At 42.0% G+C, this 27,006-nt stretch overlaps 1 long non-coding RNA gene across 1 annotated transcript in view; it reads right to left on the bottom strand.

Moving 5' to 3' along the window:
• Positions 1-628: 628 nt before the first annotated feature.
• LOC106005642 overlaps positions 629-27,006 on the bottom strand; it is an 80,926-nt gene continuing 54,548 nt past the window's right edge. Inside the window, exon 3 of the long non-coding RNA XR_001179145.2 lies at positions 629-710. This is a non-coding gene — a long non-coding RNA (uncharacterized LOC106005642). The remainder of the gene's footprint in view (positions 711-27,006) is intronic.

Here is a 27,006-nt window from a genome sequence, read left to right as displayed (position 1 = left end):
GGAGTAGGTCCATGATCACAAAATCCATTGATCATATCCTATTCCACAATACCCAGAGCTTCAGTCCTGATAGAGTGTTGGATAAGCCCATAAAAGTCACAGAGAAAGTATTATCTCAGAAGCAATACTCTGACAGAATGAGATGCCATCCTCTACGACACAGTATAGACATTAAATGAAATATCATGACACCACACTGTTCACTGTAGAAAAAATACATAGGTCTGGGAACCAAAAGATTGAAGTAAAAATAACTCCACTTACCATTTCTCCCAATGACTGAATTAAAAAATTTGTGTTTCCTATCCCCACAACTTTGTGCCCCCACAAGAATTAAGATCTGGGCCCCAGAGAAGAAACGTCTACCAGAGAACTAGCAAAATCCACACTGAGCTAACTATAAGCTGCTGCCTTTGGGTACAGGCAGAAAGAGGAGTCTCCATCTTAACCAAGTAATTATCCCCAATCATGAGAATAAGGTAGCACTATTGTTACAAAACAGAGGTAAGGAGGAATATGGGTGGCATTCAGGTAATTCATTTGGACACCTCTTGGTCCTCCCTTCCCCAATTATGACCATAAATGAACAGATACAACCCCTGCCTGAGGAGGCTGTACTTACCCTAGGTCTCAGACCCCTGAGAGTCAGTTTCAAGCCACTGCTCAAGCCGCTGAGCCTAGCAGATCTGGTCAATGAAGGTGAGATAAATCTGCAATGGACAGTAGAAGAGAAACTAAAATCAACTGCAGCCCCAAGACCAACTGCAGCAGCAAAAGCTACAGCTCATCCTACTAACCTCCCTCTTCTAAGTTTTGTTTCATAAGGGGAGTCCTGCTGGTATCCGGGGAGAGCTGTTTCCACAAAATATATGAAGAAGTGGAGCCAGAGAGACCATGGAATGTGGCAGATCAGAGAGGCACCAAGCAGATCCCTCTTCAGGGAAGGACTTGCTGCCCAACTTCAGGGACAGCAAGGATCTTTCCGGTGTGCCTCAGCTACAGAAAGAACTGGCCTGACCTGGCCAAGGTCATGTCCTCCTCCAGTGACTGAGTGAGACAGAGGTACAGAGGCACAACCATTTCAGCCCAACACAGAACAACCTTGATAGGCAGTACTCATTCCAGAGCTCCCCAGGGGAGGAGCTGAGGCTTTGTCAGACCTGCACCCTAGTTCAGTTTCTCCCTCTGCCCAATCCTGCTTCTTCCCCTTTCCTTCTTCAGGTGCCAATCCCCAATAGACATCTTACATCCCAAATTCCATCTTAGTGTCTATTTCTAAAGAACCCAACCTGCAACTGGGTGACTGTGTGTTTGTAGGAGCCCAAGCAGGTAGAACAACCCAGCTGAGTGTATTAGGTGATAATGGAGAAAAGGTAACTTCCCTTCCCCCTCCAAGAGTATGCTGAAAAGCTGTTCCTGAGCTAACATGTACATCATTCCAAAAATCCCTTTCTAAAGTGGCCAGTCACTATCCCAGGCTGTTGGACCACAGTGACAATGGCAACAGACCTTTCGGTAGTGGTCAGGTCCAACATTGAAGCACTATCATGTGGCATCAAGAGAAAGAAATATACCATATTCCTTCACTCATATGTGGAATTTAAGAAACAAAACAGATGAACAAAAGAAAAAAGACACAAAAAATCAGACTCTTAACTATACAGAACAAACCGATGGCTACCGGAGAGGAGGTGGGTTAGGGGATGGGTGAAATAGGAGAAGGAGATTAAGAGTACACTTATCCTGATGAGCACTGAGTAATATACATAATTGTTGAATCACTATATTGTATACCTGAAACTAATATAATACTGTAATAGTTTACTCTACTGGAATTAAAAATAAAAGAACAGCCACCGTCAAGAGAATGGAACTTGAATACACAGATTTTCCAGTCTTTTTCCAAGGCAAGACAGTGACCAAGACTGAGTCCAAGAGTTAAGCAAATACCCTTGGGTTTTTTAACTTCATCAAACTCTGAGATGAGAAAGAAAAAGAGAGAAATGAAAGAAAGATATTCTGTATGTTGGAGCCACAGGTTAATTTGACTAGAATCTTAGAAGTAATATGAACTCTTTTTATACCTCTAAACTGATAAAACATACTGAGTACAACTGTTAAGTAAAAAAAGCAGATTATATAATAGTATATACTACACAGTATGAACCCACTATTTATGGAATATATATCAATATGTTCATTAAAAGGAAAAGATCAGAAGGCAAAGATGTTGTTAGCAGTGGTTATGTCAGGACGCAGGATTTTTACTGCATTATTTCCCTTATCTATATTGTCTGAACTCTCTGTGATGAGTTTGTATTTTGGTAACAAGGGAAAAAGTTATTGTTTCAAATTTACTGATAGGGTGAACCTGTTTTCCCCCAATAGCTTTAATTTAAAAAAAAAAAAAAAGAGCAGTACATGTTCACTTCCTAAGAAATAAACATTCCCCTTTCTTTCCATTAGGACCAGGGCTTCCAGGTTGAAGGCCACTCCAGATGTCATTCTATAAAGCAGTCTAGAAAGGCAGGAAATAAGCCATGGAACATTTTAATTGCTTTTGTAACCTTGATTACAGAAAGGAGACATCTCCTTTGTGATTTCTGCTTCTGATAGGAAGGTCGTATGGCCAAGGGTTGAGCAGCTCACAGAATCCCTCACTCCCCTCCATGAGTACTATTAAAGAGAAGGCATCACACTGAGCAATTGTAAGCATCAATATGGTAGCCCTCATCCACTCTGTGAGCTCATCTAGTCCAAAAAGCCACCCCTTCTGCAATATCACTAATGGCTACTCATGCAATGCCAGCTCCAACATCTCCAGAGTGAAGAAATCAACCCCTATTGGCAGTCCCAGTTAGGTATACTTTAGGTACTTTGAATCCCAAACTAAATTTACCACCTTTTCTCCCCAGAAAAGTACATTTTTTACGTGTTCTACTGTTGTCACTGCCCTGACTCCCACCTAGCTAGTCTGTAAGCAAGTCATTCACCCGGTCTCATTTCTCTATTAATACCAGTCTCCAGAACAATGTAGATAATATAGTAGTTGCTCAATACATGCTGCAGAATTACTGTTGAATGAATAACAGGCACTCCAAAGATTTTCTTTAAAAATCCAAGTCCCTTGGTAAGCTTTTGTTTTTGATTGGCTTGTCCGTTCAATTTCTGCTGCCCTTCCTTTGATTGTGACCCTGTGCTATCTTGGAAGCAGTTGGTTTCTGTCAATTTTCTTTTGCTAATTATCTCAGTGCCCAAAACCAAGGTCATCTATTTCAAGGAGCCTGTGGGATGTCAACACTCTACATACAGTCATATTCCTCGGTTAACCCTCCTAAATAAGATTTGACAGAAAAAGGCATTTTTGAAATTTAAGGGTGAAAGAGTAGCTCAATACAATAAACGCTCAGTAATTTGAACTAAGTGCAGAAAAGGTCAGTCTGACAGGGAAAAGTACAAATTATAAAAGCTTCTTTTTTTTTTTTAAATAGAAAGGGTCTATTCTCATGTATAGGAGGCTCAGACCAAATTCAAAATGGACCTTTTAAAAAAAAAAAATTCATGGTATATTATGGTTGGAAAGAGAGAGGAAAAGGCAAAAGCAACCTGAGGCAGAAAGAAGAAATGAGGTGGGTTAGGATACAGGCCACCAAGAAACAGCCAACCATTAAGAATGTAACCTCTCTATAGATGCTGCTGAACTGTCTTGAAAGATGAGAGGAAGGTAAGGAAATCTGAAGGAGGGAATGTCAGCCATGTTTTGACCTGCCCTAAAGTAATGACCAAGAATGCCACAGAGGTAGCATTCCAAGTGAGGCTGGTGTCACACACGGCCGAGGTGAAGAAAGAGGACTGACAGTGAGCAGTGAGCATTGACTGGACATCTAATCTAGGCCTCTGAGCTGTGCCCTGTGTTTGAAGGACACTTGCCATACAAGTTTCAGGGACAGGACATACACTACTCACCTACGCCTAAATCCACGAGGACAAGTTCCATCTCTTACGAAACCCTGAAAGAATTAAACCAGACCCTATGGCAGTACATGATGTGACAGCACATGATGGCAAGATACAGAGAGACTATGGAAACCAGGACTTTGTGGACCAGTGGAAACCATCATGGAGGACATGGATCTCCCATCTGGTAGAATGGGTAGTATTTGGTTGAAAGAGAAAAGGAGGGAAGCAGGTTCAGTGGGGAGAACAGTGTGAACACAACCCAGAAGTGAGGACGGGTGTGGACAATGTGGGGGATGACAGTTGAGGGGATGGTGTAGGCTCGGCGCAGGGAACTGGAGAGTCAGAGAACCGAGCTGCTGAGATGGGAGGGGCCTGGGCTGTATGTAGTCCCTGGGTACCTGGCTCTGCTTTCTCCCAGCACCAGGCAGACAGCAGCGAGTGAGGCAAACAAGGAACTCAGGCACCACACGGCCACCACTGACTAGAAACAGACATCATATTGAAAAACTGGCAGCGAGATGAAAAGCACACGTAATAAAAAATGAGATCCAAAGAAATCCACCTCACCCCCCAAAACCCACAAGTTTTGTCCAGCCAATACTGGCCAGAGGGAGGGAAGTGATTACATAAACTGGTGGAAACAACCAACTCTGCATTTCTTTCCAATTCTGAGTAATGTGGCAAGATAGGTGAATCCCAGCTAAAGAAAAAAGGAGGTGAAGGTGGAAAAGCGCCTCTGAAATAATTACGTCACTTTCAAGAGACCACCAAATCAGAATAAACATACTACTGATTCTTGAGAAGTGCTGACTCGTGCCTTAAATTATATCTCTATTTACTTATAAAATAATTAATGGGTCAAACATTGGCAAATCAACCTAGTTTCTAGGGGGGAAATTTCAAATTGAATGTTTTCTCATTCGCACGGAAAAGCTCTTCACAGGACAAACTAAGTCGAGAATAATCAGAGGTCTTTAAACACTCTTCTTCCTATCTATTCCTTCTCTTTTTCCCCAAATTAAGAAGGGTTCATCTTAATTTTTGCTGCAAATATTATTTTAGAGAGCTGCCACCAAGTGTAAACATCTTCATTCACTTTCCTTGAAACTGCACTATTTTATTCAATAAATTATTCAGTGTCAGGGACCTAGACAAGGGACATTACTCTGAAAGAAGTTGAAATATGGTGTCAGAGACTGGCAAGCTGTCATGGCAAATTGGGCAGGACCCACCACCTACTCCCAACCTAGCCCCTACCATGCTCCTTCAGCTTCTGGGACTAAAGCAGAAGTCTGGAAAACTCAATTTGGTAAGTGTGGGAAGACAGATCTTAATTGAAAAGTTCATTTCTAATAAAATGCGAGGTGGTAAAAGGTTGGGCTGGCAGGGTATATCATTTGAGTCTTTATTAATAACATCAATTCATTTTAATTCAGTGAAGCACTTAATTGGCATCAAGCTTTTCAAGTTCACCACACATTCCTGTGCCTGGAATCCTTAATATTAAAAAAAAAAAAAAAAACTTTTCTTATTTGGTAATAGATGTTCTAATAATTTGCATTTTAACAAGAGGTTACTTGTAGCTGGCTTATACTAATTATAAGTATGTTGAGTTTTACTAAGCCAGTGGTACCCACCGGCCAGTGACAAATCTTTCTAAGTCTTAACTGGAATTCCCTGTAATTATTCTGCAGTCAGCTAAGACTCCAGCAAAGAGATGAATGAGGCCCCTTGAGATTACTGCACCTTGAATAATCATGGGCGGTCGGCGGGGTCAATTACTGTTTCAGTTTGTTCCGCAGCGTGGCATGTAAATCCGTTTACTAGGGGCTTAGAGAAAGCCTTGATAGCATTTGTTTCATTGCCTTTATCTCCGCAACTGCAGTCGTTCCGCAAGGCAAGACCCCAAGGGCTCAAAGGACCGTCTCCATTGGAAGTGTGGGTGTTTGCAAAAGGGCTGTGTTTTTGAGAAGGAAACAAAAGAAAACTTTCTCTTATTCACGGGATGGAAGAGAGGCAGAATTGTTGGCTTAGTGAAAAGGACTTCGGACTGAGAGTCCAGACACATAGTTTTCTAATCCTCCTTGGCTGCGATAACCAACCAGCCAATCACACCAAGAAGAGCTTCTTCTGGTGCCTGGTACTGTCTGTCCTAATTCTCCACAACAGGAAATAGGACGCGGAGTAGCAGAGGAAAAAAGGCAAGAGGCAAAAGCAAGAGAAGGGAGAAGAAGCCCTACCGAAAGAATAAAAAACGGGAATAAGTAAGCCAGGAAGCTCCTGTCAGTGTAAAACAACCCACTGTCGCCTTCGTATAAACTGAATGCATGTGCACGATGTTTCGGGTTTAATTCAATGATAACTTATTAATACCTACTGGATGTTATTGAAGTTATAAAGATAACTAAGAATAGCTGCTGCCCTCAATCATACAAGCTCAAAGACAGAAAAGACATACCAAAGAACAATATTAGCAAACAAACGATGTGGTTAATTATCACTCATTCAAATAAGGTTCAATAATTTTGCGAGATTCAGGAAGCCAACTTTAGAACTCTGAGGCGTCCAAGCCTGGCTGTGCTTTAGAATTAGAGCACAAACCTTTCTTTAAAATACCCATAGCTTGGGGCACCTGGGTGACTCGGTTAAGTGACTGCCTTCCGCTCAGCAGGGAGTGTTTCTCCCTCTGACCCTCTCATGCTTTCTCTCTCTCTCTCTCTCATTCTCTCCCAAATAAATAAATAAATAAAATCTTTTTAAAAATACCCATGCCTGGATTCCAGTCCAAACCTCAGAAGCTATATACATTTGGGGGCATTTTATTTATTTATTGAGAGACAGTGCACGTGCACGGAGTTGGGAAGAGGCAGAGGAAGAGAGAGAATCTCAGGCAGTCTCCCTGATGAGCACAGAGCCCGTCTCAGGAGCTGAAATCAAGAGTCAAAAAAAAAAAAAAAAGGTCAGAGGTTCCACTGACTGAGCTGCCCAGGTGCTTCCAGAAGCTCTATTTTTAACCAGCCTCCTAGGTCATTTTTATTCAGTCACCCTGACACCAGAGGAGGTTCAAATTTTGAAATCCATGCAGCAATTATCCAAATTTTCCCAGTTCTAAAGACAGAAAGAATCACCTTCATTAATCCTCCAGGCAGAGAAATGGAAAAAGCTCCTTAGTTAAATGCAGAACGCCGAGGAGGTTCACCCCAGCTCACTTCATCCCAGCCCTCTGTCCTGTACGGTCTCTTTGGCGCTCTGACCGAGCCGGGGGCAGGAAGGAAGGAGAGGAAGCGGGGAATTCTCCAGTTACAAGGATATTTGTGTGCGCTGCGCGAGGAGAGCGGCGCTCACGGCGCAAGTGCGTTTAGACTGCATCCAAGGACAGGTGGGAACGTTTGGGAAGTAAAAGCAGCTAGTGTGGCCTTTAAAGCCTGCCCAAATGATTTTAATTTTTTTATTTGTTTAAAGTATTTTATTTATTCATTGGACAGACAGAGATCACAAGTAGACAGAGAGGGAGGCAGAGAGAGGAGGACGCAGGCTCCCTGCTGAGCAGAGAGACCGATGTGGGGCTCCATCCCAGGACCCTGGGATCATGACCTGAGCCGAAGGCAGAGGATTTAACCCACTGAGCCACCCAGGTGCCCCTAAAGCCTGCCCAAATGATTTTCTAATCAATGAGAAGACAAATAAAGAGCTCACGTTCACGACCACCCCTCTACATAGTGATAATGATGGGACTCCAACCCTGATCGAGGAACCCCGCTTAAGCTCTTTCTGGGAAGCCGTCCCCATCCCCCTGCCTGGCCGCCAACTGTTAGTAATGGAAGTCAGGCACACACGGTCTCGTTCTCCAGCCAGGACACGTATTTATATAAGAAATGGATGACATGCAAATAGTGCATTCGCTTACTCATTCAGCAACCAGAAGGCTAAAAGTTCACATTCACAGGTTCCATTTCCCCCTAAAAATGTGTTCGCAGCTAAGAAACATACACTGAAAATGGTGAGTTACTATCTCTAGCCTCTTGAACTCATTTAAAGTTGGGAGAGACCAACCCTGGTCTGGGCTGCTGGTGGCCACTGGGCAGAATTGTTCAGCACCCCACAGTGGATCAATATGGAAGGTGTAATGTCCGTTCAGGGAAAACAGCTGAGAGCAGACAAGGATATATCCCAGGCCTGTGTAGTCAGTGTAGCAGGGGGTTATAGTCAAGATGGGGAGGAGCCTCAGTGTGACTGGGCAGGGTAGAGGCAAGGGCATCAAATGCTTTGCTTTTATTTTCATGTGCTTTTATTTTCATGGGAGGTGTGTCACTGGGTCCTCATGTCACCTACCCAGATTCAGTGTCCCAACAGATGAACTGGCTAAACCTGTGTCGAGTGCCTACACCTAGGTACTTGGAGCTCTTAAGAGGCCTGGCCCCTTCTAGCCTCCTCTTCTCCTCTTTGGAAGATAGGAACCATAAACCCCCACACAGTGGACACAGGAAAATCCAAACACACAAATGAGAACTGCCTGCTATAGATACCGTCTTTCTCCTAGGTACCGAAGTTCAAAATCTTAGAATCATCTCTGATAATGAGAGCGAAGGGTCATTCTATAGATCAGTTCTGTACCTCTATGTTCCCAATGTTCCTCCCCTGAGACCCCTTCAGATACAGACAGGCTGGGTCCAAGGACCCAGAGGGGATCCCACAGGACTTGCGAAGAGGGTCCTTGGCTTCAAGCAGGATGGAAATCAAACGTGAACCAGCAGGAAGTGAAAGCAGTTATTGAAGACAGAGAGAAAAAGAGAGATGGATAGAGCATCCGGGAGACTCTGAAAGGAAAAAGAGCATGAGTCTCGTCTTTGCTTGGGGCCTGGTGTTTTTATTGGCAACTGTGGTCTACTGACCTCTTGGGCATCCAGGAACTGGTCAAAACAAGGACAGGGCTCAGGTCCTTCAAAAGTCTCTTATTTCCTGAAGCCAGGGGTCTTGGCATCAAGATGTTTGGAGTCAGTGGTCTCGGAGAACCCTTATGACAGCCCTGCCTGGCCAGTCCTTAGATGTTATCTATTATGCTGGAAGACACCAAAGTTATCATTACCTTTTCATCCCTTACATGAAGGACATATTCTGTTTGCATTACAAGGCTTGTGTAGAGTGGGTTGAGGGTGCAAGTCCTAGCAAGAATAGGAGCTGGAAAAGGAGCAAAGGGAAAAAAAAGGGAACAAAAGGAAAAAAGAAAAAAAAAACTCATTTTTGATGAGGTCCCTTCAGTTTCTTGGTCTCACTTCTAACATTCATAGGCTCTTGTGTAACACCTATTTCAATCACCTCCAAATGATTATCTCAATACCCTCGCTGCCACCCTTTCTGTCAACCCTCTGTCCCACTGCCATGGCCAGAAAAATGTCTCAAAGACGCAGAGCTCCAATAATGCACCTTCTCCCTCCATAGCAATTGCCAGTCAAATTATATGCACACTCGTTTCCTCTTTTTCACATAGAGCCTTTCATGTTGTGGTCTTCCCACCTATCTTTCCAGCCCCTTCTTTCCCACCATTCTCCTGTAGCTAGAGCCTCCTGCTTCTGCATCTTTTCTCATGCCACGCCTTCCACCCAGAAGCCTTTCCCCATAATTTCTGGTTAAAACCCTGCCATCTGTGGCACTGTGATTTATAAGAAATCTAAATGACCAAAATTTATACTTCTGATGTGTACTTGATCCTCCTCCAGTTTCTGGCTCACAGTTCCCAAAACCCTTAGAAATTCCTGTGACAAGGGTGATAATTATGTCTTTTGCTATGTTAATGAGATAGATTTTGGAAAGCCCTTAGATAATCTAAGAATGGGGGGCTGGTTGCCAGGAGAATTGACCAGGTTATTTGAGGGTTTGAAGTTTCAGTCCTACTTTCTACCTATGAAGATAGAGGTTGGAGGTTGAATCACTGAATGGCCAGTGACTAAGCCCATCATGACTGTAATGGAGCCTCCATCAAAACCCAAAAGGACCTGGTTCAGAGAGTTTCCAGGATGGTGAACACTTGGAGGCATGGGGAGAACGGTGCCCCTGGACGCTTCACCCCCTTTCCCTGCACCTGGCCCAATGTACCTCTTCATCTGACTGTTGAATCATACCCCTATTGTATCCTTCAATAAACTGGTAAATTTTAACTATTGCCCTGATTTCTATGAGATGCTCTAGCATATTAATCAAACCTAAGGAGGAGGGTCATTGGAATCTCCAATCCGTAATGGGTCAGAAGCCCAGGTAACAGCCTGGGGCTTGCAACTGGTGTCTGACGTGGAGGGTGGAAGGCAGTCTTGTATGACTGAGTCCTTAACCTGTGGAATCTGAAGCCATCTTGGGATAGATAGCACCAGAATTGAGTTGAATGCTCAGAGACTCTACTGCCTTCTGAGGTCTTGTATTTGGTATTGTATGTGGGGGAGCTCCAGTGCCCCTCTCTTGCCCATGTTGGAATTGGGGCTGGGAACCTTAAAAGACCATCCCATTAAAAATCACCATAAATATCCCTTCCTTATTGAGCCTTTCACAATGCCACTCACCACCACCACCCCAAATTATATCTCCTTCACCTGAGTTCAAAGTCATTTACTTGTCACACTTGCCTTTCTTAGGGTACATTTTACCTTGTCTTTGTGTTTGTACCTATTACCCATACCCACCCCCAAATCCCAAGCCCTTTGAGAACAGGAATCACATTCTACTCGTCTTTGGGCTCTGCTCCTCCTCTCCCCTAAGCCCTGTTTCCCTAGCATGCACCACCATTCCTCTTATCAATTAGCTGCCCAACAAATATTTGTTAAATGTAATTAACATTTAACATTGTGGGTTAGGCAGAGAAAAAGAGCCATGGTTGCCTGAATTTTAGGTAACTTGATCCGAAGTGAAGTCAGAAGGCCTTGCCTTCTCTCCTGGATGTAGTGAGTATGTGAGTAGTTGGGTGTCATCCAAAACTCCCCTCATGATTGCCATTACTTGTTTTATGTCCAGCCTTCTGCTAGAATATAAGCACCATGAGGGCAAGTACCCTGCTTTATCTGATTCACCTCTGTATTCTTACTGCATACCTCAGTACTCAGCATACTGTAGGTGCTCAGAAGAGAGAGAACTGAATCAAACTGAACTGAATCTTATCCAGTTTGATCCAACCAAATGGAATCTAGAGGTAATGGGGTACAAGCCTTGCACTACATCTCAGTCAGCTGACCCCTGTCGGGACGGGGCTCCAAACTAAAGAAAGGGGCACAGTCTTCCTAAGAAAAATTCCTTAGTAGGAAATGACCCAAGCAACTGAAGCATTGCCTTGGAGCCACAGCTGGCAGGGGGAAGCCTGTAGGCTAACCATTTCATTAAAGGAACCAGGTGAAGACAAGTAACGTTTTGGGGAAGGAAGGTCCACCTTCAAGTCTTTCTGAAGAGCTTTTGCTTAAAAGAGTTTTAAAGGAAGGACTGCAATTCCATAACAATTAATTAAATCATGCAATTCCATAACAATTAATTAAGAGAAGAGCTCATCTTTGCAGGAAGCTGAATAAACAATTATGCATTTGGTAAAATTTAAAGGTCACTAAAAAGCCTCCCCTCCCCACCAAAAAAAAAAAATAGAAATATATCGCCTGATATTAATTATTCCCGTTTCCCACACATTAATTAGGTGACTTCTGTAGACTGCAGAATGAGATGTCACCAAGTCCTGCTTTGCCCTATTACAAATGAACACATCAGCCCTCTGTAGAATGCCAACATCCTATCATGAAAGAACCATCCCTCTTGGTTTGGGAACCATCTTGTTCTAAGGAGACCATTTGAAATGCCAGTGGCCCTGGAAAGGGTTGTGTTATCAATACTTTTGTTTGTCTCTGCAGTTTTCTGAATTCAATTGAGAGGGAGGAGTGTAGAAACAGGAAAGACAGAAGGTAGATTCCCAGAAACAAGAGAGATGTTTGAGAGAACCAGGGATGGAGGAAGAAGAGCTGACAAAAAAAGATCCTGAATTCTTTTTTTTTTTTTTTAAGATTTTATTTATTTATTTGACAGAGAGAAATCACAAGCAGGCAGAGAGGCAGGCAGAGAGAGAGAGAGGAGGAAGCAGGCTCCCCGCTGAGCAGAGAGCCCGATGTGGGACTCGATCCCAGGACCCTGAGATCATGACCTGAGCCGAAGGCAGCGGCTTATCCCACTGAGCCACCCAGGCGCCCCGAAATCCTGAATTCTTAATGACTGCCTTTGTTTCTGCAATTTCTCCTATAGCTGGGACAACTAGGAATCTCAGAATCAGCCTGTCTGTAGGAAAGTAACTTCAAGGAACTTATTACATTTTTATAAAGGTAGCAAACAAATAACCTCCTTCAACTTAATGGCAAAAGCCTTTTCAAAAAATTAATATCCTCTAGAGATTAAGGTTTATAGATAAATAGCTTAGTGGGACAAACAGATACACACATATAAGAACACTGATTTAAACTTTTTTTTAAGATTTATTTATTTATTTATTTGACAGAGAGAGATCACAAGTAGGCAGAAAAGCAGGCAGAGAGAGAGAGGAGGAAGCAGGCTCCCTGCTGAGCAGAGAGCCCCATGCGGGGCTCAATCCCAGGACCTGGGATCATGACCTAAGCCGAAGGCAGAGGCTTAACCCACTGAGCCACCCAGGTGCCCCAAGAACACTGATTTAAAATAAAGGTGACACTGGGGCACCTGGCTGGTTCAGTTGGTAGAACATGCAACTCTTGATCTCAGAGTAGTGAGTTCAAGGCCCATGGTTGGGTGTAGAGTTTACTTAAAATTTAAAAAATAAATAAATAAATAACTTTGGAAAAAAATAATAATAAAAATAGCACTGCAGAGCAATGGAGAAAGGACAACACTGTCACCAAAGAATGACAATGGAATGTTCATATGAAAACAACAAAATTCAACTCCTACCTCACTCTATGTAAAATTCAAATCCAGATAGATGGTAAGCCTAAATGTGAAAGACAAAACAAACAGCAACAGAAAAACTTTTAAGAGGGTTTTGGAGTTCTTCTTATCCAAGTAAGGAAAAGTTTTCTTAAAAAGAACACAAAAAACTTTAAAAAAAATAAAAGCGAGGAGGAGTCAAGATGGCGGAGAAGTAGCAAGCTGAGACTGCTTCAGCTAGCCGGAGATCAGCTAGATAGCTTATCTAAAGATTGCAAATACCGGAAAATCCATCGGCAGATCGAAGAGAAGAAGAACAGCAATTCTGGAAACAGAAAATCAACCACTTTCTGAAAGGTAGGACCGGCGGAGAAGTGAATCCAAAGCGACGGGAAGATAGACCCCGGGGGGAGGGGCCGGCTCCAGGCAAGCGGCGGAGCAACCACGCACAAAATCAGGACTTTTAAAAGTCTGTTCCGCTGAGGGACATTGCTCCAGAGGCTAAACCGGGGCGAAGCCCATGCGGGGTCAGCGTGGCCTCAGGTCCCGCAGGGTCACAGAAGGATCGGGGGTGTCTGAGTGTCGCAGAGCTTGCGGGTATTGGAACGGGAAAGCCGGCTGCAGAGACAGAGCCGACAGTAAGCTCACAGCTCCGTGTTACCTTGAACCGGTCGCAGGCTCGGTGAGCTCGGAGCACGGCCGGAGGTCGGGCAGACGGGAGTAACTGGGCGCTGTTCTCTGAGGGCGCACTGAGGAGTGGGGCCCTGGGCTCTCAGCTCCTCCGGCCGAGACCTGGAGGCCGCCATTTGTATTCCCGTCCTCTGGAACTCTACGGAAAGCGCTCAGGGAACGAAAGCTCCTGAAAGCAAACCCGAGCGGTTACTCACCACGGCCCCGGGTAAGGGCGGTGTAATTCCGCCTGGGGCAAAGACACTTGAGAATCACTACAACAGGCCCCTCCCCCAGATCAACAAGAAATCCAGCCGAGACCAAGTTCACCTACCAAGGAGTGCGGTTTCAATACCAAGGAGAGCAGCAGAATTCCAGAGGAGGAGAAAGCCAAGCACGGAACTCATGGCTTTTTTCCTGTGATTTTTTTTAGTCTTGCAGTTAATTTAATTTTTTCTTTTTCATTGTTTTTTTTTTTTCTTCTCGCCTTCGGGTAAAATTTTTTTTAACTGTTACCTTTTTCTTTTTTAACGATTTTTTACTAGTTTATCTAATATATATATTTTTTCTTTTTTACATTTTTCTTAAGTGTTTTCTTTTTTAAAAAATTCTTTTCTTTTCTTTTTTTTTCTTTTTCTTTTTTCTTTTTTTTTTCTTTCTTCCTTTTTGAACCTCTTTTTATCCCCTTTCTCCCCACTCACGATTTTGGATCTCTTCTAATTTGGTTAAAGCATATTTTCCTGGGGTTGTTGCCACCCTTTTAGTATTTTACTTGCTCCTTCATTTACTCTTATCTGGACAAAATGACAAGACGTAAAAATTCAACACAAAAAAAAGAACAAGAGGCAGTACCAAAGGCTAGGGACCTAATCAATACAGACATTGGTAATATGTCAGATCTAGAGTTCAGAATGACAATTCTCAAGGTTCTAGCCGGGCTCGAAAAAGGCATGGAAGATATTAGAGAAACCCTCTCGAAAGATATAAAAGCCCTTTCTGGAGAAATAAAAGAACTAAAATCTAACCAAGTTGAAATAAAAAAAGCTATTAATGAGGTGCAATCAAAAATGGAGGCTCTAACTGCTAGGATAAATGAGGCAGAAGAAAGAATTAGTGATATAGAAGACCAAATGACAGAGAATAAAGAAGCTGAGCAAAAGAGAGACAAACAGCTACTGGACCACGAGGGGAGAATTCGAGAATAAGTGACACCATAAGACGAAACAACATTAGAATAATTGGGAATCCAGAAGAAGAAGAAAGAGAGAGGGGAGCAGAAGGTATACTGGAGAGAATTATTGGGGAGAATTTCCCCAATATGGCAAAAGGAATGAGCATCAAAATTCAGGAGGTTCAGAGAACGCCCCTCAAAATCAATAAGAATAGGCCCACACCCCGTCACCTAATAGTAAAATTTACAAGTCTCAGTGACAAAGAGAAAATCCTGAAAGCAGCCTGGGAAAAGAGGTCTGTAACATACAATGGTAAAAATATTAGATTGGCAGCTGACTTATCCACAGAGACCTGGCAGGCCAGAAAGAGCTGGCATGATATTTTCAGAGCACTAAACGAGAAAAACATGCAGCCAAGAATACTATATCCAGCTAGGCTATCATTGAAAATAGAAGGAGAGATTAAAAGCTTCCAGGACAAACAAAAACTGAAAGAATTCGCAAATACCAAACCAGCTCTACAGGAAATATTGAAAGGGGTCCTCTAAGCAAAGAGAGAGCCTACAAGTGGTAGATCAGAAAGGAACAGAGACCATATACAGTAACAGTCACCTTACAGGCAATACAATGGCACTAAATTCATATCTCTCAATAGTTACCCTGAATGTGAATGGGCTAAATGCCCCTGTCAAAAGACACAGGGTATCAGAATGGATAAAAAAACAAAACCCATCTATATGTTGCCTCCAAGAAACTCATTTTAAGCCCGAAGACACCTCCAGATTTAAAATGAGGGGGTGGAAAAGAATTTACCATGCTAATGGACATCAGAAGAAAGCAGGAGTGGCAATCCTTATATCAGATCAATTAGATTTTAAGCCAAAGACTATAATAAGAGATGAGGAAGGACACTATATCATACTCAAAGGGTCTGTTCAACAAGAAGATTTAACAATTTTAAATATCTATGCCCCCAACGTGGGAGCAGCCAACTATATAAACCAATTAATAACAAAATCAAAGAAACACATCAACAATAATACAATAATAGTAGGGGACTTTAACACTCCCCTCACTGAAATGGACAGGTCATCCAAGCAAAAGATCAGCAAGGAAATAAAGGCCTTAAACGACACACTGGACCAGATGGACATCACGGATATATTCAGAATATTTCATCCCAAAGCAACAGAATACACATTCTTCTCTAGTACACATGGAACATTCTCCAGAATAGATCACATCCTCGGTCCTAAATCAGGACTCAACCGGTATCAAAAGATTGGGATCATTCCCTGCATATTTTCAGACCACAATGCTCTAAAGCTAGAACTCAACCACAAAAGGAAGTTTGGAAAGAGCCCAAATACATGGAGACTAAATAGTATCCTTCTAAAGAATGAATGGGTCAACCGGGAAATTAAAGAAGAATTGAAAAAAATCATGGAAACAAATGATAATGAAAATACAACGGTTCAAAATCTGTGGGACACAACAAAGGCAGTCCTGAGAGGAAAATATATAGCGGTACAAGCCTTTCTCAAGAAACAAGAAAGGTCTCAGGTACACAACCTAACCCTACACCTAAAGGAGCTGGAGAAAGAACAAGAAAGAAACCCTAAGCCCAGCAGGAGAAGAGAAATCATAAAGATCAGAGCAGAAAAATCAATGAAATAGAAACCAAAAAAAACAATAGAACAAATCAACGAAACTAGGAGCTGGTTCTTTGAAAGAATTAATAACATTGATAAACCCCTGGCCCGACTTATCAAAAAGAAAAAGAGAAAGGACCCAAATAAATAAAATCATGAATGAAAGAGGAGAGATCACAACTAACACCAAAGAAATACAAACTATTATAAGAACATACTATGAGCAACTCTACGGCAATAAATTTGACAATCTGGAAGAAATGGATGCATTCCTAGAAACATATAAACTACCACAACTGAACCAGGAAGAAATAGAAAGCCTGAACAGACCCATAACCAGTAAGGAGATTGAAACAGTCATTAAAAATCTCCAAACAAACAAAAGCCCAGGGCCAGACGGCTTCCCGGGGGAATTCTACCAAACATTTAAAGAAGAACTAATTCCTATTCTCCTGAAACTGTTCCAAAAAATAGAAATGGAAGGAAAACTTCCAAACTCATTTTATGAGGCCAGCATCACCTTGATCCCAAAACCAGACAAGGATCCCACCAAAAAAGAGAGCTATAGACCGATATCCTTGATGAACACAGATGCGAAAATACTCAACAAAATACTAGCCAATAGGATTCAACAGTACATTAAAAAGATCATTCACCACGACCAAGTGGGATTTATTCCAGGGCTGCAAGGCTGGTTCAACATCCGCAAATCAGTCAATGTGATAAAACACATCAATAAAAGAAAGAACAAGAACCATATGATACTCTCAATAGATGCTGAAAAAGCATTTGACAAAGTACAGCATCCCTTCCTGATCAAAACTCTTCAAAGTGTAGGGATAGAGGGCACATACCTCAATATCATCAAAGCCATCTATGAAAAACCCACCGCAAATATCATTCTCAATGGAGAAAAACTGAAAGCTTTTCCGCTAAGGTCAGGAACACGGCAGGGATGTCCATTATCACCACTGCTATTCAACATTGTACTAGAGGTCCTAGCCTCAGCAATCAGACAACAAAAGGAAATTAAAGGCATCCAAATCGGCAAAGAAGAAGTCAAATTACCACTCTTCGCAGATGATATGATACTCTATGTGGAAAACCCAAAAGACTCCACTCCAAAACTGCTAGAACTTATACAGGAATTCAGTATAGTGTCAGGATATAAAATCAATGCACAGAAATCAGTTGCATTTCTCTACACCAACAGCAAGACAGAAGAAAGAGATATTAAGGAGTCAATCCCATTTACAATTGCATCCAAAACCATAAGATACCTAGGAATAAACCTAACCAAAGAGACACAGAATCTATACTCAGAAAACTATAAAGTACTCATGAAAGAAATTGAGGAAGACACAAAGAAATGGAAAAATGTTCCATGCTCCTGGATTGGAAGAATAAATATTGTGAAAATGTCTATGCTACCTAAAGCAATCTACACATTTAATGCAATTCCTATCAAAGTACCATCCATCTTTTTCAAAGAAATGGAACAAATAATGCTAAAATTTATATGGAACCAGAAAAGACCTCGAATAGCCAAAGGGATATTGAAAAAGAAAGCCAACGTTGGTGGCATCACAATTCCGGATTTCAAGCTCTATTACAAAGCTGTCATCATCAAGACAGCATGGTACTGGCACAAAAACAGACACATAGATCAATGGAACAGAATAGAGAGCCCAGAAATAGACCCTCAAATCTATGGTCAACTAATCTTCGACAAAGCAGGAAAGAATGTCCAATGGAAAAAAGACAGCCTCTTCAATAAATGGTGCTGGGAAAATTGGACAGCCACATGCAGAAAAATGAAATTGGACCATTTCCTTACACCACACACAAAAATCGACTCAAAATGGATGAAGGACCTCAATGTGCGAAAGGAATCCATCAAAATCCTTGAGGAGAACACGGGCAGCAACCTCTTCGACCTCTGCCGCAGCAACATCTTCCTAGGAACAACGCAAAAGGCAAGGGAAGCAAAGGAAAAAATGAACTATTGGGATTTCATCAAGATCAAAAGCTTTTGCACAGCAAAGGAAACAGTTAACAAAATCAAAAGACAACTGACAGAATGGGAGAAGATATTTGCAAACGACATATCAGATAAAGGACTAGTGTCCAGAATCTACAAAGAACTTAGCAAACTCAACACCCAAAGAACAAATAATCCAATCAAGAAATGGGCAGAGGACATGAACAGACATTTCTGCAAAGAAGACATCCAGATGGCCAACAGACACATGAAAAAGTGCTCCATATCACTCGGCATCAGGGAAATACAAATCAAAACCACAATGAGATATCACCTCACACCAGTCAGAATGGCTAAAATCAACAAGTCAGGAAATGACAGATGCTGGCGAGGATGCGGAGAAAGGGGAACCCTCCTACACTGTTGGTGGGAATGCAAGCTGGTGCAAGCACTCTGGAAAACAGCATGGAGGTTCCTCAAAATGTTAAAAATAGAACTGCCCTATGACCCAGCAATTGCACTATTGGGTATTTACCCTAAAGATACAAATGTAGTGATCCAAAGGGGCACATGCACCCGAATGTTTATAGCAGCAATGTCTACAATAGCCAAACTATGGAAAGAACCTAGATGTCCATCAACAGATGAATGGATCATGAAGATGTGGTATATATACACAATGGAATACTATGCAGCCATCAAAAGAAATGAAATCTTGCCATTTGCAACAACATGGATGGAACTAGAGCGTATCATGCTTAGCGAAATAAGTCAAGCAGAGAAAGACAACTATCATATGATCTCCCTGATATGAGGAAGTGGTGATGCAACATGGGGGCTTAAGTGGGTACGAGAAGAATAAATGAAAGAAGATGGAATTGGGAGGGAGACAAACCATAAGTGACTCTTAATCTCACAAAACAAACTGAGGGTTGCTGGGGGGAGGGGGTTAGGGAGAAGGGGGTGGGATTATGGACATTGGGGAGGGTATGTGCTTTGGTGAGTGCTGTGAAGTGTGTAAACCTGGTGATTCACAGACCTGTACCCCTGGGGATAAAAATATATGTTTATAAAAAATAAAAAATAAAAAAAAATAAAAGCAACATAAAAAAAAAAGAACAAAAAACATAAATTACAAAAGGAGCAAAGATGGGCTTGATACAGTTGACTATCTTTGAATTCAGAACTTAGAGCCATGCAAAGACACTACACTAGAGTATAAAAACAAACCAAAGTCTGGGAAAGTATATTTGCAACACATTTCAACAAAGGGCCCTACCCAGAATACAAAAGTAACTTCTACAAATCAGATTTTGTAAAGGCAGATAGCCAGAAGAAAAGCACACAAGAGATTTGAACAAGCACATCTGAAGACAGAATATCCAGATGCCAGAATAAACACATAAAGAGGTATTCAATGTCAACATCATTGTTATTGAAGAAATACAAAATAAAGCCATGATAAAATACCAATGCACCCACCAAGATAGACATTTTTTTTAATGCCAAGCATTAAAGAGAATGCGAAACAAAGAGGAACTCTTCTCTACCGCAGGTGGGAATGTCCATTAGAATAACTATCTGTGAAGATTGGGCATGATGTACTAAAGACAAACATACACATTCCTTCTAAGTCAGCAAGTGCACTCCTAGGTATGTACCCGACAGAAATGTGCACACACACACCAAGAAAGCATGCACACTTCACGATAATAGCAACATTACTCTTTAGAGTCCAAATGAAAATGACCCAAAGAATGACCCAAATTGTCTAATAACAGTAAAATTGTTTATAATTGTATAATCTTATACAATGAAATAACAGACAACAATGAAAATGAGTGAACTATTTCTATGTTAAACAATATGGTTGAATCTCACATTGATTTTTAAGACACAGAGACAAAAGAATACATACCTACAGATCCATTTTTTTTTTAAAGATTTTATTTATTTATTTGACAGAGATCACAAGTAGGCAGAGAGAGAGAGAGAGGAAGAAGCAGGCTCCCCACTGAGCAGAGAGCCCAATGTGGGACTCGATCCCAGGACCCTGGAATCATGACCTGAGCGGAAGGCAGAGGCTTTAACTGAGCCACCCAGGCGCCCCCTACGGATCCATTTATATAAAATTCTAAAACAGGCAAATCTAAAATACAACATTGAAAGTCTAGATGGCAGTTATCTTTGGGGAGTAGGCAAGTTGATGATTGAGGGGGGACACGAGAGGAAGGCTTCTGGGGGCTGGTACTGTTGTTTTATAAGCTGGCTGATGATTACATCAATGTTTATGATGTCCACCTAGCTAAGTTGTCCATGTAAATTTTGTATACTTTTCTATATGTCATTCTTAACAATAAAGAAATGTTTAAGTGAATATCCTTTAGCCCAGCAATTTAATTTCCAAAAATTTAACAAAAAATGTAACCTAAAGTTGATGTAAGGTATAAAAAGGTATTGATTGCAGTGTTATTCATATGGCGAAAAGTTGGAAACAATCTAAAGATTCAACTAAGGTATTGGATCAATAAATTAGACTATATCTCCCCAGTGGATATGACACATCTATTAAAATTGTTGCTCTGGATCTGTATTTGTTCATGTGGAAAGATGTCATATTATATACTAAGTGAAGAAAATGGTTTATAGAATAGGATAAGTAATCTAACTTCAACTTTGGAAATACATGCATAGAAAATTATGGCAAAACAATCCATATGTTATCAGTTATTATATCTAGATAGAATTTCGGTCACTGCTTTCCTAATTTCTCTGCCAAGATTACGATAGTTATAAATAATAATAGCTACCATGTATTGAACAGTAACTGTGTGACAAATATTGAGAAGATACAAAATATATTATTCTTATTTAATCCTCACAAAACCCCACAAGATAAGTTAAGGAGTAACCTTAACTGTAACTGTAAGTAACCTTAACTTAAAATCATAAGTATACCTAAGGAGACTGAAGAGAAGTAAATATACAAGATCAAATAACAGAAAGTGGTCCAAGTTTTTAGCCAGGGTCTGTCTGGGTCCCAAGAAATGCTCCACTCCACCACATCAGACAGTAAGGTCATATTAAGAGTAATTTTCATAGTCAGAATCTGAACCTGAATCTCCATTTGGTTTCAAAGCAAGAATTCCTATAAGTTCATAAAGTAGCACACACAAACCAGCTACAAAAGTAAAACCTTCATAGACATTAGATGTGATGTAAATAGGAAGTAGTAAGAACGCTACCATTTATTAAATGATGGCCATGTGCTAAGTACTTGAGAGTAGTATCTCATTTTAATCTCATTATCTTGCAGTAGATTGACTGTATTTATGGCCCCAGTTCTTCTCTCCCTACGTTCTTTGCAGGTAATGTCCTCCAATTCTGACTTAGGGCTCCACCTTCCGACTTGCCTTGGCCAGCAGAGTACAAAGCAATCAGAGGCTTGAATAACACTTCTGTGTCTCTGCTTGCTGTCGTTTCCTCTGTCATCACCATGAGACCATGCTAAAGCTAGCTGGCAGATAAAAGACATGGGGGGCACATTCTAGTCACCCCAGTCAACCCAGATGAGACCATATGAGATTAGCCACGAGCCAGTTGACACCCAGACTAGTGATCAAGTCCAGTCAAATCAGCCAACAGCCTCAGGAACATCCCTGTGACTCCAGACACATGAACTATAAATCTTCTAGGCCACTGAGGCTTTGTGCTTATTTATTATACAACATTACTGTAGCAAAAGCTAACTGATAAAACCCCAGGAGGCCAAAAATATTATGATCGTTCCTATTTTACATGGGAGGGAACTGAGGCTGGAAGCAGTATTTTGGACTAACTTTAATATCTGAGCCACACTTAGCACTTTTAAAAAGCTGACTGATCATAGTCCTTGTAGTTTAAACCCACGATTCTGTGCATGAGCACTCTCGTATCTTTTTTTTTTTTCTCTCTCTCTCCCCTATACTCTCTCTTCTGTAGTCCATAGGCATTTAATTTCTCACAGATGCCTTCAATGCTGACATGTATCCCAATATTAATTTGTGGGCTTCAAAGATTTATCCTAAAAATGCTGATGACACCAATAGAAGATGTAAAACCTGACCTTCACTTACACAATGATTGGCACTGACTATAATTCCTTATGAGATTTCACATAATCAACATGCTGATGTGTACAGCTAGAGTACATAATCAGTTGTTCTATATCAAAAATCACCTTGCAGTTGGGGAAAGGAAACTATTTTCATATTATATGGTCAGAAGAAACAGGCATTAGATATACAGCCAAATTTTAGGGTGCCTGGATGACTCAGTTGATTGAGTGTCCGACTCTTGATTTTGACGCAGGTCATGATCTCAGGGTCATGGGATTGAGCCCCACGTCGGGCTACATGATCAGTGCAAAGTCTCTTTGTCCTTCTTCCTCTGCTTCTCACTTGCACTCTCTCTCTCTCCCAAATAAACAAAATCTTTCTTAAAAAATATATACAGCCAAATTTCAATAGTTGGTGTTAAGGATATCAGGGATAATAAGTATATAAATGATATATGCACCCAAAGTTTTGCTTTCTGTCCAAAAAGCCTCCACGTATAAGGAACAAACAGCAGAGGGCTCAGAGGTGGTTTGAGGCCAGGTGCTGTGAACTTAGATTCTCCCCTCCAGAGGAAAGTGTAGCATATAGACAAGTAACAAGTGGGGCATCTGGACCTCCGGTCCCAACACCATCTGAGACTGATGGGTGTGGCAGACCCTTCCTTTGTTTCCCAAACCTCTCCACCCTCCCCCCAACCTACTCAGTGCCAGGAGGTTGCCAAGTATAGACTTCCTTGCCTCTGGCTTCCGGTTGGGGTTGCTGAAGAGGGAGCTCTGGCAACAAATCAGTGGGATGGAGGAGAGGGAAAAAGAAGTATTTGTTCCCCCTGGCTTTCCACCTGCAGTGTCACAAAGAGATGACTATAACCCTCCACAAAGATCTATGCTCTTTTCAGGTGGCCCCTCCACCCATCCCTCCCTATATCTCAAAGTTCTGCTAATTGCTTCATGCATTCAGACCTAAAAGGAGTGACAGCCCCAACATATATAACTCTAGAATCTGTATCGCCTCCTAGAATTCCTCCCTATGCCATGTGCAAACCTTTGTAAGTGATCTCTTCTTCGGACCCACCTGGAATTATCCTGCTTTGAGTGAGATCAGACTGATCCCCTCTGGGACCCTAGGCACGTACACTCACTGATGGCATCTTCCCAATCTACAGAATGAAGAAAACCTCCCCTTTTACAGAGAGTGGGCAGATTTTCTTCTTTAAGATCTTAATACCAACATCCTTGAAAGGGTCAAGTGCGATAAAAGTAAGGATATTATGACGTCAAGTCAAGCTGATATCTTAAAGCCTGACTGGGTTTACAGAAAAGAATTGTATGTCAGAAACATGAGGAGAAACGAAACTGCGTGACGTATCTGACTAAACACAGGGTCTGAGGTGAAAAAGACGAGGGAGGGGTGAGAAGAACAAAAATTGTCCTTGCTTTGAACTATGAGCCTTGGTAGGACCAGTTCTGATAGGGAATCAGATGTCCTACTCACTTACTTGTTTTCTGGCCTTCTTCTTTATCATCTCCCACTTGAAGCCTAGTCAGGAAAGTCTTTGCTTTATTGAAAAGTAAAGTATGTTAGGGGCGCCTGGGTGGCTCAGTGGGTTAAAGCCTCTGCTTTCAGCTCAGGTCATGATCCCAGGGTTCTGGGACTGAGCCCCATATCAGACTCTCTGCTCAGCAGGGAGCCTGCTTCCCCCTTTCTCTCTGCCTGTCTCTCTGTCTACTTGTGATCTCTCTCTCTCTCTCTGTCAAATAAATAAATAATAAAATATTTTTTAAAAAAGAAAAGTATGTTAATCTTGCTGATATAAAAGGTGAATATACTTTTTATTTTTAGATATTATTTATTATTTAACAGAGAGAGACACAGCAAGAGAGGGAACACAAGCAGGGGGAGTGGGAGAGGGAGAAGCAGCCTTCCTGATGATGAGCAAGGAGCCAGATGCCAGGCTCGATCCGAGTACCCTAGGATCATGACCTGATCCGAAGGCAGATACTTAACGACTGAGCCACCCAGGTGCCCCAAAAGATAAATATACCCGATGCAAGAGAATCTGGATGAAAAGTGAAAACTTTGCTGGCGTCAACATTGTTTAACACCATACCCCATAGTTCCCCTGGCTCTCTCACCTGACCTAAGGGCCTGGTCTGTGTCCCTAAAATTGTGCCCAACTGGGTCTTTCACATTATGTTGACGGACATGGTAATTTTTTAATAACATTTGTTTATGCATTCAGCCTCATTTATTAGATACCCACTGTGTGACAAGAACTCTCCTAAGCAGGGTAGAAGAAGAATGACAAGGTTCCTTTTCTCTTAGAGTTGATATTCTAGCGCCATAGTCCCATGGGATACGTATAATTTTAAAAGAAAGTCTTAGGCAAAACAAAAGCACATATATTGATTTACAGTATCCTTTAGGCATACACACAAATATAAAAGACTAATGATTATTCAAAAATAGAATTTCAGATCACTAAACTGAACCCCCCACGGCCTCATTCTCCCACCTCACCCCTACCTGACTCCCCACACAGAGAAATTACAAATGAGAAGACAGTGTGACCTTTGATAAATATCACAACCTCTCTGTTCCTTAATAAATGGCAGTCCCAGAACTAGGTTCCAGGCCTCCTGAGTCCTAGATGCCTGAGAGCTGATTTCGCTTAGCGTTTCCGTGCTCTTGTCACCCTTGACAGACGTTCTAAGAGATCATCTTATCATCTTCAAAAGGCATCTCATTGTCATCAGAGCCTTCCTACCTGTCTTTTTCCCTAGCAGGCCATCACCCTCTCTTTCTCAAGACTGTTCAGGGAAGCTTCTCAGGACTTCCAGACCAAGCTGATCAGAGTACCCACCCCCAACACCCACCATGGGCATCTGCGGTAACACGCTCTGCCCCACCCACACTATATTTCAAATTCCCAGTTCCTGACTCTCCCGCCCCACGAGATAATCCCTAAGGTCTGGGAGCCCAGAACCTGTCTCTCCCCTGTGCCCAGCAGATGGCAGGCCTGCTAAAAGGATGTGTGAAGAAATGAAACTCTTATTTAATTTATAAAGGAAAACAGTGAGAAAACTGGAATGCGTTCACAGAATTCTACATGAAAGAAAACTCTCAAGAATGAGACAGTTCTACACCTTCCTGTTTTAAGTAAAAATAAATATGATCATATTTCTGAATAAAAGAAGACAGAAGGCGACCCTTTCTGCTCTTGCTGAGAAAGGAACCACGTCCCCTTTCCCTCTTTTCTCCACCCCCTCAGACATCCATCTCCTCTCTTGTGCCAATAGTCATTAACACAAAACAGTCCCTTTTCTTCCCGTCATCCAGACCAGCACAGAAAACGTGTCTCCCAGCCTAGGAAAAAGCAATTTCCTCAAGGAATCTAAGCGGGAGAAGAACAGAGGATTCAAAGGGAGGGAGACTTTCCCCTCCACAGCCAAGAACTGCACAGTCCTCACGGTGGAGGAAAGGCTACGGAAAAGCACAGATGGCATGCCGGCAGTTCGATGAATTAATGTGATTGCATCCCGGGAACGTTTCAAGTGAGATATTCATGTAATTCATGCAAATTCAGAAATGATTGCGGTTCATGTTTCCAGGATAAAGTCATGGCATTTTGCTTTTACCTGAACTACCCCCAAAAAGGGTCATTCTTATTATTCTGTGTTCAATTATTCATAACCACACGCTCGTGGATTTTAGAACCATAAAAGGTCAGCCCTCTCTGATTCCGCAATTGTTTGGCTCCGAAGTCAGGGAGCCGAGCATGAATATGCACGCGCACACCAGCCGGCCGCTTCCCTCCCTGTTCATTAACAGTGCGTTCACTGTATATTTCAAAGTCGAACAAATAATACCTGTCATGAACATGCATTTTTAATCTCTCCTATATTTCATTTTAAATGAAATGTCAAAATGATGGAAAATATTTTCATGGAAGTTTGGAAAGGGCAGCGTCAACGCCAGCGCGGCCCGGCGAGATCCAGCCCCGGCGTGGAAACATCCCTGAAGCAGGTCCACTGCCGCAGGAATCGGATGGGGGGTTTTCTTGTTTTTTGGTTTTTGGGGTTTTTTTTTTTTTTTTTTGTAGATTTTTTTTCGTATTTTACTGCCTTTGTCGTTCCTGGGAAATGTCAGCGTGAAATCTGTTTGCCGAGTCAATATGCTTTGGGGGCTGATGGGACCCACTCTCCTCTTTTCATCTGAAAATGGATGCCATTTGTCTACAGCCTGCTCAATTCGCAGCTTTGGGGCATCCAACTACATTTTATGCGTGTGTGATGTTCCGCTTGGCATATGTGCCATTTGTCCCTCTTCATTCTTTGAACGCTGCTGCCCGTTCTTAATGGCAGGGAACTCAAACCACTCTGACCTCCCTTTTCTCTAAAACCCTTCATCAGAATTTCTTAATTTCAAGTCCCATATAACTTTCCCAGACATAGCATATTTCTTTCCCTAGAAGTCGTTCCCTGGAGACTGGTACAGGTCAAGGGCAGAATGCAGCTGAGCTGGGGGTAAGGGAATAAGGAGGGCTCACGTGGCAAGAATGACCAGGA

This window comes from Mustela putorius, unplaced genomic scaffold (assembly GCF_011764305.1).
Source record: "Mustela putorius furo isolate JIRA1106 unplaced genomic scaffold, ASM1176430v1.1 tig00003898_pilon_pilon_pilon, whole genome shotgun sequence".
Classification (NCBI taxonomy): Eukaryota; Metazoa; Chordata; class Mammalia; order Carnivora; family Mustelidae; genus Mustela; species Mustela putorius.
This window is presented reverse-complemented; position numbering and strand designations above follow the sequence as displayed.